The sequence below is a fragment of the Myotis brandtii genome, unplaced genomic scaffold, assembly GCF_000412655.1.
Source record: "Myotis brandtii unplaced genomic scaffold, ASM41265v1 scaffold8, whole genome shotgun sequence".
Lineage (NCBI taxonomy): Eukaryota > Metazoa > Chordata > Mammalia > Chiroptera > Vespertilionidae > Myotis > Myotis brandtii.
This window is the reverse complement of record NW_005371219.1, coordinates 4,294,430-4,307,431: the sequence shown is the minus strand read 5'-3', so window position 1 is coordinate 4,307,431 and position 13,002 is coordinate 4,294,430. Positions and strand designations below refer to the sequence as shown.

Sequence of the window (13,002 nt, the reverse complement as noted above, 5' to 3'; positions counted from 1 at the left end):
ACACACACACATTGTAACTTAATGAAGAGAAAATTATTTTTTTTAAAAAATTACCCACTAACTTAAGACAAAGATCAGAAAAGCTTATGCAAATGGCCCATGAGCAGTTTTCAATCCAAATACCTAGACATCCCAGCCTTTCTTTTCCTTTAATCTTCGAATCTGCCCAGATCTTGTATCATGATCTACTAGAGGTACATCGTATTGTAATGTCATTCCAGGAGTAGTCAGTACAGAGAGATGCCTTTCCAGTGCCTTTAACTCTACACTGCTCCTGGAAGTCTTTTCTTTCTGGAGGGAGAAAAATACTCTAGTCTTACCTTTCTGAGAGCAGGAGAATGGCTTGAAGGCAGCTTTGCAGACTGCCATTTGTCCTACTTATCACAAGCCCATGTAGCAGTCACTCGGTTGGTTCAGTCGGGGAAATACAGGTATCAAACATCAGGGGATTGCCCAAAGTCACACAGCCAATCAGCAGCAAATAGACACAGCAGCAAGGGGCCAGGGTCTCTGCCCTATGTCCAGTGCGTCTTGCCACCTCTGAGTAGGACTCGTTGGAGTAGCTAGAATTAGTCCCAGGGCTTCCTTTGACAGTGAGACCTCTCTACGACCCCGGTCTCTTTATGTATTTACAGACTTTATCAACTCTCCTGCCTGCCATGTACTGAGCTTCCCACCCCCACAGGCACTGACATTACAGATGCCTAAAAAGGAGGTTATAAATATTAATCAAGAGAGTGAAGTTCATGCCTGAGAATGTTATGACAGTCAAAGTAACACATAAGACAGAAATTGCTTCTACTGAATAAGAAGACATCTTTTCTCTGTGTGAAGTCTCTGCCTGCAGAGTAATTTCCTGTAGAGGTGGCAGCATGGAGGAAAGAGTAGAAAAGCAAACCAATATGGTTCTTTATAATGAATGCATTGATGAGGTCTTGTGAAAGTAAATAAAATCCCTGTAACACACTAGGAAATTTCTTTGAAAATAGCTCATAAATTGGCCATAAAGGTTACCTCAGCCTGAAAGCCAGGGCCATGAATATAATTGGGACTCACTAAAAGAATCCAGATTAAGGGTGAGGAGGGGGTCTATGTACTATGCCGTGTGAAAGGAGCAACCAGAGAATGGTCAGGTAGGAATGTTAATTGCCTCTTGACTGGACCCCTGAGGAGATTCTGTAGGCCCTCTCCATTCTCTTTGGGGGTAAGACACCGTAATGGGGACGAGAAGTTAACCATAAAAATTTCACCACTAGACTAATTTCCTGGCTTCGTGCAGTCAAGAACAGTGATGATTGCTCCCAGACTCTGATATGTCTCCTGTCTTGTTGAGCCTAACAATATTGGAATGGTACAGAGAGTGATCTCAAAAATCCTTGAATTTTTATAAACCTGATCATTAAGAATTTAAAATAATTATGTTGGGCCTTCTTACTGGTACTTTGTTAAAGTATGTTTATATTAGTAGTTCATGTTTCTATAGCTTTTAAAATTTTACAAATGATTTTCCCCCTAGATTACATCATTTGAACCTCCCACCAAGTATGTAAGGTAAGTTAACTAAGAAATTTTAAACAACTAGCTCAAGGTCAACCAATATCCCAGATGCTTCAAGGGGATTTACCAGTCATAGCTTCTTTGGGTCTTTCCACCAAGGTGAACCACTGAGCTGAGGAATGCATGAGACACTGGCTGCACACTGCTCCTGTGCCCAGGGTCACTAGCCCATGAATGAGATGATCTCAATGAACATAGATGACAAAGGACAGGGATTCTCCAGTCATTGTGTGAAAGTACAGGTTTAAGGAATGTTAATCTCTCACTGAAGAAATCTTTGACAATCTACCTCTCCTTGGTGCTATATATTGGGCCCATGAAAAGTCTACAAGTTCTGTACAGTGTAAAATAATAAATATAAGAATGATCAACCAGTTTCTTGAAGGAAAATGGATGCAGAAATTGTTAATATTTAGAATCCAGAAAAAATTGCAAAATTCAGCAATTCTTGTGCAATTCAGTAAACATGAAAGCATGATGTGAAAACAACTGAATATAGGTATTAACAAACTCCAGAAAAGGAAAGGCAAACAGAAAAAGAATCCACCAAGTTCTTAATGAGAGTATCATTTATATAGACATTTTTCTTCAAACAAAACTACAAATCTGCAGGCCTTTCACTGAATGAGAGCATGATGTATAAGTGGTGTGGCTAAAAAAAAAATTTATGAGAGCTCTAATAATTCCTTTATTTGTCCCTTGCTGCATTAAGTGACCAATGGAGCACCCCGAGACCCCTGGATGCAGGATGGAGGCGTGGGTACACGTTTTACCATGAAAAGAATTAGGTAAGCGATTTCAAGTAAGATTCTTAACGCACCAGTTTACTCATCCATGAAATGATGATGATGATCCAATTCCTATCTCACAAAGATGCTTTAAAGATTTTTTTAAAAAGCAATCTAGCCCTGGCCAGTGTGGCTCAGTTGGTTGGGCGTCATTCCGAGCATGGAAAGGTTGCCAGTTCAATTCCTGGTCAGGCCACATGCCTGGATTGCGGGCTTGTTCCCCAGTAGAGGGTGTGCAGGAGGCAGCCAATCCATGTTTCCCTCTCACATTGACATTTCACTCTCTCTCCCTCTCCTTTTCTCTCAAAAAAAAATTATTTAAAAAAAATATTTTTTAAGCAGTCTATGTGAACATGTTTTGTAAAATGTGAAGCAATGCTAGTGGACTTTCATATTTTCCCTTCTTATATTCAATCTTCTAAATTGATAGGTTTTCTTAAAAAAAAAAAACTTAGCATGTAGTAAATACTTTATGTAAGTAGGTGATTTTTTTGAAGCCATAACTAGCCATAGCTCACTGCTATAACCTTTAACTGAACACAAAGAAAAATTTCTACAGTCACTGGGATCGGTTTCAAAATGACCACAGATTTCTCTAAGCTCCAGCTACAAGCCCCTCTGCTGCTCCTCCCATCATGAGGTAGAGTTTATATTTTCACCCTTAAATCTTTGCTATATGATTTGCTTTGGCCAATACAATATTAGAAAATATGACACAAGCAGAGACTTGAAAAAGGCTTGCACATTGGGACACACCCTCTTTTCCCCCTGGACATTGTGAATAAGCCCAGACAAGCCTGCTGGATGATGCCGCATGGAGAAAGTCTCCAGACACATAGATCATCCAAGTCACCCCATGAGGCCCCAGACAAGGGAGTGGGTATGGCCATCCTCAACCAACCAGCCTCAACCAAGCCAGCCCACAGCAACATGAAAAACAATAAATGTTATTTCCTGAAGTCAGTACATTTTAGAGTGGTTTGTTATGTAGAATAAGCTCACCGATGCCTTGGCCTAAAATGGTTGCCATCACTACAGAAATTTCCAGAAACATCCCTTCAGTGACTTGTTTAGGGAATAGGTACTTCTATGCTCAGAGGACCCCTAAGACTTCAAAACACGGTCTTTGTGTGCAGTTATCATTTTATCTGAAAAAGTTACTTGACTAATGGAACCAAGGAATAAAGCAAATCCTGTAAGACTTAGAGTCCCTAAAGATGAACCAGGAAGTAAAGAGCAGTTTGGTTAAGTTTTTAAAAGCTAATGGCAGAAATTTTATCAGAGGTCCATTTAATTGCCATTTCTCTTCAACTAAACTCTCAGAATGACACCTTTCTCCACCTTCCTTGCCCATGCCCCTAACATGGCCAACTTCTGAGCAGCCCCTCCAGCCTGTCACAATTTCCTTGTTTCTGAATGTGGGTGGTTCTAACTGATACCATAAGAGAATAGAAGTAAGAAATCTTTTCCAACAAAACCAAACCTAGACTTTGTACAATAAGATCATATTCAGAAAGTTACCACAGAGTTATAAGATTTTCTGAGTCAATTTAATGCAACAAACATGCCCCTATGATAACTCCATGAAAAACTAAGAAGAAAAAATCTCAAATCACCTAATCAACAAAATATGAAGGAATGTGAAAATATGGTTATGTTAGCATATCAGGCCTAAAGTAATAGCCTGAAAACAGATATTGTTTTCTAAGGATGAGATAATTTAAAAACAGGGAGTATTTATTCAAATAAGGTATACATAAAGATAGTAAAATACTTAGCACTAGAGATATAATTTCAACTAGACTTGAACGTACGGTGTAATTAAATAAAGACACAGAGTTATGACAGTAGACTATTTTCCTTGCCCAATTAGCAACCATCAAAATCAAACTTATATGAACTAAGTCCTAGGGAAATGAGCCAAACAACATTAATCAGATTGTAATGGTGAATTAATGACCAGAGATGTATAATTGTAATACAGGTCAGTAAACTTTTATTGCACTCTATGGAATTGGATAAATTATCATTTTATATCTAAAGTAACTCTAGAATAACTGAGACCACTATATAAAAATATTTAACCAGTATTTATTCAGTGCCTACTATGTGTAAGTCAACCATTATGTAGAGTTTTTTATACAATTTGGTCCCAAATGTTTATTTTGGTCCTGTTATTTTGAAGTTGGACCATATTTTATACCAAAACAATGCTATAAACGATAGGCAGTTTTCTAAAATCAGTTCACAAGAGCTAATTTATCTCCATATGCACACTAATGCCCATTAGTACTCCAGCCACCACACAACACATGGCAACATTTCAGAAAAAGAAGTGCTACCTTACTAACTCTTTTGTGTGGCATCCTCTGGTCTCACCTCTTTCCACTACCCAAACCACATTTAACTATCCAAGCTGCCATGAATATGCCACACTCTTTAACACCTTCAGAACTTTTGCTCAGGCTGTTTCTCTGATCTAAATACCACTTCTCACCACCATCCCCCTTCCAATCACACACACACACACACACACACACACACACACACACACACACACACATATCTGCCTTGCAATCTTCAGTACATACTTCAAGGCTAGACTCACATATGATGCCTCTAGAAAGCCTTAATGGTTCCCCAAAGCTGAGTTAAACCACTAGCTCAACCATTTTTATAAGTATATATAAAATAATTTCATTACAGCATCTAAGAAACTGAACAATAATTTATATGTTTATGCATTTGTTTCCCATTAGACTGTAAACTTCTCAAGATAGTCTGTATTTTATTCTCCAGGTCCAGCAAAATACCTGGAACTGAATGGCTACATAATAAATGATGAATAAAGAATGGATGAATAAATAACTGAGAGAATGATAGAAAGAAGACTGGAGTAAGGATCAGAGTGTCAAAATTATCCTTCCACCAATTACCTTAGTAATGTAAGAGCAATAAGGCATCTGAATCCAATTTTTTCTTCTGTTAAACAAGAAGCTTGGATTGGGTCATCTAAAGAGCTCTCAAATAGTAGCAATAAAAAAGATACCATTTTTGAACTTCTTCTAAATGTGAGACACTGACTCAGTGCTTTACACACAATTACCACTAACCTTTACAACACTATTACGAAGTGGGTATAATTTCTTCCCATTTTGCAGGTAAAAACTCAGTTTAAGTAACTTAAGGCCCCATCAATAATGAGAATAAAGTTAGGATTCATGGCCAAATCTGTCTGGCTCCAACACCCATACTACCCCTAGGACACTTGTAATAAAACATGTTGGCATCTTGCAGGCATATCGTGAGTGTTAAGATTATCTATCCACTTTTGTGTATAAGTGGAGGATTATCTATCCACTTCTGTACGTAAGATTTCTGTCATCTCAGTGTGGTGATAATTCAGCCGTTCTGTTCTGGGCTGCTATGTGCACAAAGCACACCAGTCATTACTGAAATCCACCTGAGAACCTGGCCATCAACTCTTCCCTAAATCATAGGGAGCTCACAAGATTTTTCTCAAATCCCAGCCAGGTAAAACACGAACTAATACGTGTCATGAATGGAAAAACCCCATTAAAATGTTGATGTCACCAAAGAAGGTAGAATATCTAATGAGTCTCTGTATAGTAGAAAATATCCATTGCCAAACCCAAGACATCCTAAGTTTCTGAATAACAGGATTTTACTATATACATATGTAAGTTGTTATTAATACTGGATCATTCTGTGCTTATTGGAAACAAAAACAAAAACAAAACAAAAGATATATCCCTTAAGATCAGAAAATATGACTTTTTCATATCCTGTTTCCAGTATAGCATGAGTTTAATGCATGTTAGGTATTTATATCTGATCATACTTTGCTCTTTATGTTCATTAACTTTGTCCCAAAATGTCTTTCAAATATGTAAAATATCTGTTCAGTGTACTTTTTCATTTGCTCTCGCAATTACATGGGGTAGGAATTTGTTTTTTAAATAAATTCCAAATCTCCTCAGAAATTATCTCTGGGAATAGAGATCATGAGAAACTTTTACCTTTATGTTATTCATTTTGGCATTGTTTTAATTTTCTACAAAGACCATGATTTTTTGTAATTAGAAAGAAACAAATATATAATCACAATCCTTAACAATAACCTCAAAAATGTATATTACATACATTTTATTAGAAACAATATGCATAACAAGCCAGAGAGTTTAGATTTATTTTGCCCCTGGATGACTTAGCAACTCTTAGCATTAGAAGATAAACTTTGTTCAGATGTGCAGAGTATTATTTAATATCTGGCTTTGAAAGAGTATCTAGGGATTGAAAGTATCTTACCAGAACCCCATGTCCTATTGAGTCACAAAATGCCTTTAATTTAAAATCACCTCAAAAGTATACTGAAACATTTGGCGCAGGGAATACTATGAGCCCCTGAGGGAAATGTTCTAATCCTTCAACGTAAGGACTCCAGGTCATGTTCTTCATTTAAGCCTGCATCACCTCTTAATCTTGACAGCAAAATCCTCACCAAAAATTTTGGCAAGCACACCAAGAATGATGCTGCCAAACAGGCATCATTGCTGATCAGTCTGGCTTCCTCTCTGCTGAAACATGAAGCTATCTAACAATTGCTTGATGCAAATCATAAACAGGTTTTCTCAGAATCTGGCTCTTTTTTCATGAGCAGAAGGAAGGAAAAGTTCCCTGTAGTTACCTCTGCCCATCAACACTATATATCAGACGTTGGCAGACTACGGCTCATGGGTCAAATCTGGCTGTCCCCCACCACCCGCCTGTTTTTGTATGGCCCACAAAGTAACACTAGTCTTTTAAATTGTTGAATAAAAATCAAAAGAAGAACAATAATTCATGACATGTAAAATTATATATAATTCAAATGCCAGTGTCCATAAATAAAATTTTATTGGAACACAGCCCACTCGCTCATTTATGTAATGTCTGTGGCTGCTTTTGTGCTACAACAGAGTTTAATTGCAACAGAGTGACCATATGGTCCTCTGCAGTGTGTTGAGTAGTATCTTCCCAAAATTCATATCCACCCAGAACCTCAGAATGTGACCTTGTTTGGAAATAGGATCTTGGTAGGTGAAGTTAAGATAATGTTATACTAAATTAAGGTAGGCCCTAAATTCAATGGCTGGTGTCCTTGTACGAAAAGGAGAGATCACACAGATACACAGAAGGAAGGAATTCATGTGGAGACAAAGGCTGAAATTAGAGTGAAGTATCTACTGACCAAGGCACAGCAAGAATTACCAGCAACCACCAGGCTCGAAAGAGGCATGAAACAATTTCTGCCTCAGAGCCTCCAAAACGGCGAGAGAATCAATTTCTGTTGTTTTAAACCACCAACAGAAAGAAATTGTTTTGTGGTATTTTATTATGTCAGCCTCAGAATCTAATACCTTCACAAAATCTAAACTATCTGGCCCTTTCCATGAAAATGTTGCTTATCTTTGTATAGAGGATTGTGCCCGGGAAGAAAATTCACAGATAAGTTAGCCTGGGCCAACTCAACCAGGGCCTACTAAAGGGCAGAAAGGTATCAAAAGACCGCAGGACAATTACAGGAAAGGGCATTTCTTTCCTCACATGCTCTTATTTAACTTACAGCTTTTCGTAACCTCACAGAAGTAAAGAATACTAATCACTTATTGTAGTCATCGATCACTCACTATGTTGCACTGCATGAATTTCAATACGGTGATGAATTTTTCAACTTAAAAGTTCATGAGCACCTCATCATTCTATTTTCCTGTGAGTGTAACAGGAAATCAGTGTCTTAGTATGTGAGGCCAATGGCCAAGGGCAGGAGTGGGGCTGAGATGTGGGGAGGCGGTTGGCTGACTCTCATTAAGGAGTGATCCACTACAACTCCACCCGCATCTAATGCAATAAGAATGTCACTCCCTTCCAGGTTTCTGGAAGCACTGTAGCCATCACTATAGAGTCCAGCAGCAGTACTTTACAACCTTTCAATGCAAAGGCACTCAATAAATACATGATGATTAATTGAATATCCATTTCTATGAACTGATGATAATTAAAGAAGATTTAGGTTTTTAGTGAACTTCTATCATATTTGATCACAAGATCTCCATTGCTGGTGTTCTACTGGATATAAAAACACAATCTGGGGGTAATAAAATGCTTTTTCTCCCTGATAATCACTTAATTTTTGTACAACTTGAATTTATATGACTCAAGACTAGATTTGTATTGGGGGGGCGGGGAGTGGACTCATTTTTCAAATAAAAGATGAACCATACCTAGTGAAAGATGAAAACTAATGTACAATTTTAATACAAAAATACCCATGATGCTGGTTGTGGAGCTCTGTGCCCAGGATACCAAACAAGTCAAAAGGAAACTCACATTTCAGTTAAGAACCTAATTACAATTTGCCTCTCATGCCAGAGAACTTCAAAGACTTTGCTGATTCTTACACCAACCACCATGATTTTTCAAGTGGAGCTGAAGGTTCAAATTTAGTTTGATGAGCCCCTTGTTTCTTCTTGGCTAAGAAAGAAACAAAATTGCCAAGCAGGCAAGTTACACACTGTAAAGCCCGCTTCCAAATGTTCTTTAATAGAGAAGATATGGGGTCAGCCAAAGAAGCATCAATTCCTCAGTGAAAAGCTGGGACACTGGTGTCCTGAGACAGACACTTCCAGGTCCTGTCAGGGCACTAGATGCCAGATGTGCTCAGTGCAGATGTGGCTGCCTGGGGAAAGAGGGAAGATGGGGAGGCTAGCCTGGTTGAACTTGGGGGTTTTGTGTGAACAGCAATGAGAACAATGAACAAATAGTAGAGATATTAAAGCTTACGTGTAATGATGATAAACATTTTCATTTGATCCAACCTAACAGGCACAACTGGCATTTTACATATGGCACTGTGCTTACAAATAGGGAAACATGATACAGAGGTAGTTTAACCTTTTAGTTCTGCTCTTTGTGATATGGAATTAGCACACATTCCTACTTCCTTTTAAGAAAATGGCTGGAGACCTTTGCACAATCAAGGGACACAATGCATTGGGCTTCCTCCTGAATAGCCACCTGTAGAAATTGTTGTTAGAATGCGTCACTAAGTCAGAATCTCTATTCATTTACTGCCCTCGATTTAAGTTTTGATAAGATAACTCTAGTATTGTACTTATTTTTTGGAATTTGCAGATTTATCCTGGTGTCAGTGTACTTGATGATGGACTCATGGTGTACCGATAATTGCTTAAACTGCTATCATGTCAAGTGTTGACAGTGATCCACAACCATTCCATTTGTAAATCTCACAGACCTATCTGTGTGTGAGCAGACAAATGAATAGATGAAAAGTTCAGAAAGATACATCACAACCTGCTCACAAAGGATACAGGAATTTCTAAAAGAAGAAATAGTTCAAGAGAATTTTATTTCAATGAATTTATATTCTCCTGTCCCGTTTTTAAAAGTTGCAACAAGCATGTATAGCTTTTCTCATTAAAAATGTTACGGAAAAAATAGGAGTTAGCAATGTGTAGTATTTTTATTAACATAGCTCCCACTTTATGCAGAACTGCGTGGCCATGTAATAAACTAGTGCTGTTATAAAGTCTCAAAGTCTAGAGCTTTCTTTTTGTTTCACATTAATTTCTTTTCCTTTCTTTCCCATAAAATAAGGAAAATAACTAGTTTTTATAAAGGTTAGGTGAATACAGAAGTACTGAAAAATTTTGTAAGAGTATCTTTCTGGGTCCTTTCTAAATACACACAAAGCCAACTTTTAGAGGTGTCCTTCGACATAGGCATGATCTAAAGGTCTGTGATTTTTTTTCCTAGAGGATGCAGTGGCTCCCGGGGGCTAGCAGCCAGTGCAGCCAGGCTCTGGCCTAGACATAACCCTGAATCACGCTCTGCATAGTGAGAACACAATTTGAATTTGATGTCTGTGAAGTTATAAAGTTCTTTTCTGCAAGGGAAAGGACACTTGGACATGCAGTTACCAGACTACTTAGTTGCAGTGTGATGTAGGTAAAAACACCTCTTCAGGCTTTGCTATCTATCCTGTCATTGAAATGATTCTAATCCTTACCTCACAGAGCCTGGATCCAAAACTGTTTATTCGATTCCAGAACTCTAACTGCTGCACCAGACAGAGCCCTGCCTCCTGCTGTTCTAGTGTTTCACCTTTTGTAATCATGATGACAATAATAATCATTGTGGGATTATAATTGCTATAAATTTTTTAATTTTTTTTCAAAATTAGAGGAAAATATATTGGTTCTAACAAGATTTTTAATTAGCACACGGGGCGGGGTGGGGGGGGGTGGTGAGAGAGAACCCAAAAAAGCTCATTACTCTGTGTGGACTTTCTATGAGAAAGGTGGGATTTTAAAAAATCTAATGCAAATTTTTTAAATTGCTGGTTACTTTGACATCTCCCAGCTAAGCCTCAGATGAAGAGCTGTTCAAAGGAGGGGGGCAAATTGCCTACTTATATTAAACAGCTCTGGCTTGTAAGATATTTGGAAAAAACATAGATTTTAAAAAAATAGTTGTAAGGAAATCAAAATGTGGGGTTATACTGGTAGCATTTGCCTAATCATGTGAAAATCTAAATGTTATTTAAAATTGACATTAATAAAGAAATATAACCCCACTTCCCTCATGAAAGCAGCTTGCTGGGAGGAAAATACAACTCACATGGAATCGCCTGCTACAGGTAGGGCCTTCTGTAGTCCCTCCGCAGCCTCCCTCAGAGTTCTTCGGGAATTCTGCTCAAAGAAGTCAAGAAATGGGTCCACTGAAAATGCTTACTTTACAAGCAGGTGTAGTCATGCAATGCATAGCGACATTTCTGGCAATGACAGACTGCACATACAGTGGTGGTTCCATAAGATTACAGTGGAGCTGAAAAATTCCTATGACCTAGTGACAGCGTAGCCTTCTATTGACATCGCAGCCCAATGAATTCTGTTTTTGTGGCGATGATGGTGTAAACAAACCTACTATGTAGCCAGTTGTATAAAAGTATAGCACATACAATTATTATATACAGTGCATAATACTTGATAATCATAATAAATGACCACATGGTATTTACTATACCATAGTATAGTTTTATCATTATTTTAGAGCATATTATTTCTACTTATAAAAAACTGTTTGCTGTAAAACAGTAGTTGTGTTACACCAGCAGCAGCCTCGTATAGCTCATTTACCACATCTCTTGATTGCATCACTCTCTCTTGTACATGATTTAATCTCGTGTTGTTTAGATCTGCTTAGATACACAAATACCATTGTGTTACAATTGCCTACAGTGCAGTGACATGCTGTACAGCAGGCATGTCAAACTCAAAGACTAACACGGGCCAAATAAACGAAGTTTAAGTTTATGTGGGCTGCAAAAAAACAAAAGCTTCAATTTCCAATGTATAACTTTGGTACACTAATAGCATTATTAAATATCAAGCAGGTTATTTTATTTTTTACTTCACAGCAAAAATACTCCAATTCCCACTTTTCTTGGAAATTTCGATGTTTGTCAGCAATTTTTTGTTTATATTTACTACCACTTGATTTCAATAGAGACATGCGGAATACAAAGGGCTGACATAAATGAGTAATTGTTAACATAAAATAATAGAACATTTTAATAAAAATTAATATTTTTTTCTTGAACATTAACTTACCAGACACTGAATAACTGCACAAATTAATAAGCATAATGCAAATAAACCTATTTTTCTTGTTCTCTGAAAGCGAAATATTTCTTGTTGCTCACACCAAACAAGTTAATCCAAGACTAATGACGCAGCAACTGGCTGCTAAAATATTCGCGGCTAGTATTAGTGGAGAGAAATGGTGCGCCTGCGCATAAGGGAAATGAATGCAACACGATTATAGTAATCAGTCATTAGCGAATGTTGTAGTTCGTTATTAATAATTATGTTTAAAGGATATTGTAAAAATTAAGTTAGGAAATTTTTATTAAAACATTTCTTCATACCATTATATTGGCTGGGCCGCAAAAATATTCGCTGTGGGCCGTGAGTTTGACGTGCTTGCTGTACAGGGTGGTAGCCCAGGAGCAAGAGGCTACTATCGGAGAGAACCAAGATGGCGGCTCAGGTAACCGCCTGTACCTGCCGCCTCCCACCACCACATCAAAATTACAACTAAAAGACAGAAAACTATCAGCCAGAACCGCGGGAAAGCTGGCTGAGTGGAAGTCCTACAACCAGAGAGGTGAAGAAGAAAGCGCACTGAGCCTGGTAGGAGGGCGGAGGCGCCGGAACGGGCTGGTCCGGCACCCGTGTGCCGCTCTTTTAATGGGGAGGGAGATCACCTGTGCAGAGGCCGCCTGGAGGAGCGAGGAGTCCCAGCTCCACACCAGCCCCCAGCCCAGGGTCTCAGAGCTGGGAAAGAAGTCTCTACAGGCAGTAAAAACCAGTGCGGATCAGGGCTGAGAAACTGTAAAAACCAGTGCGGACCGGGGCTGAGAAACTCACGGCTGCTAGAGACCCAGCTGCTCCTCTTAAAAGGCCGGCACCACGAACTGAATTTATAAGCTCCCACTTCCTCTGAGCTCCAGTGCCGGGTGAGGCTCTGGGGGACCCAGACACACACGGGGAGAAACTGGACTGTCTGGCATCAG

At 38.6% G+C, this 13,002-nt stretch overlaps 1 pseudogene; it reads left to right on the top strand.

Moving 5' to 3' along the window:
- The window catches only part of LOC102243428, a 48,689-nt pseudogene extending 35,875 nt beyond the window's left edge, over positions 1-12,814 (top strand).
- The last annotated feature ends 188 nt before the right edge of the window (positions 12,815-13,002 follow it).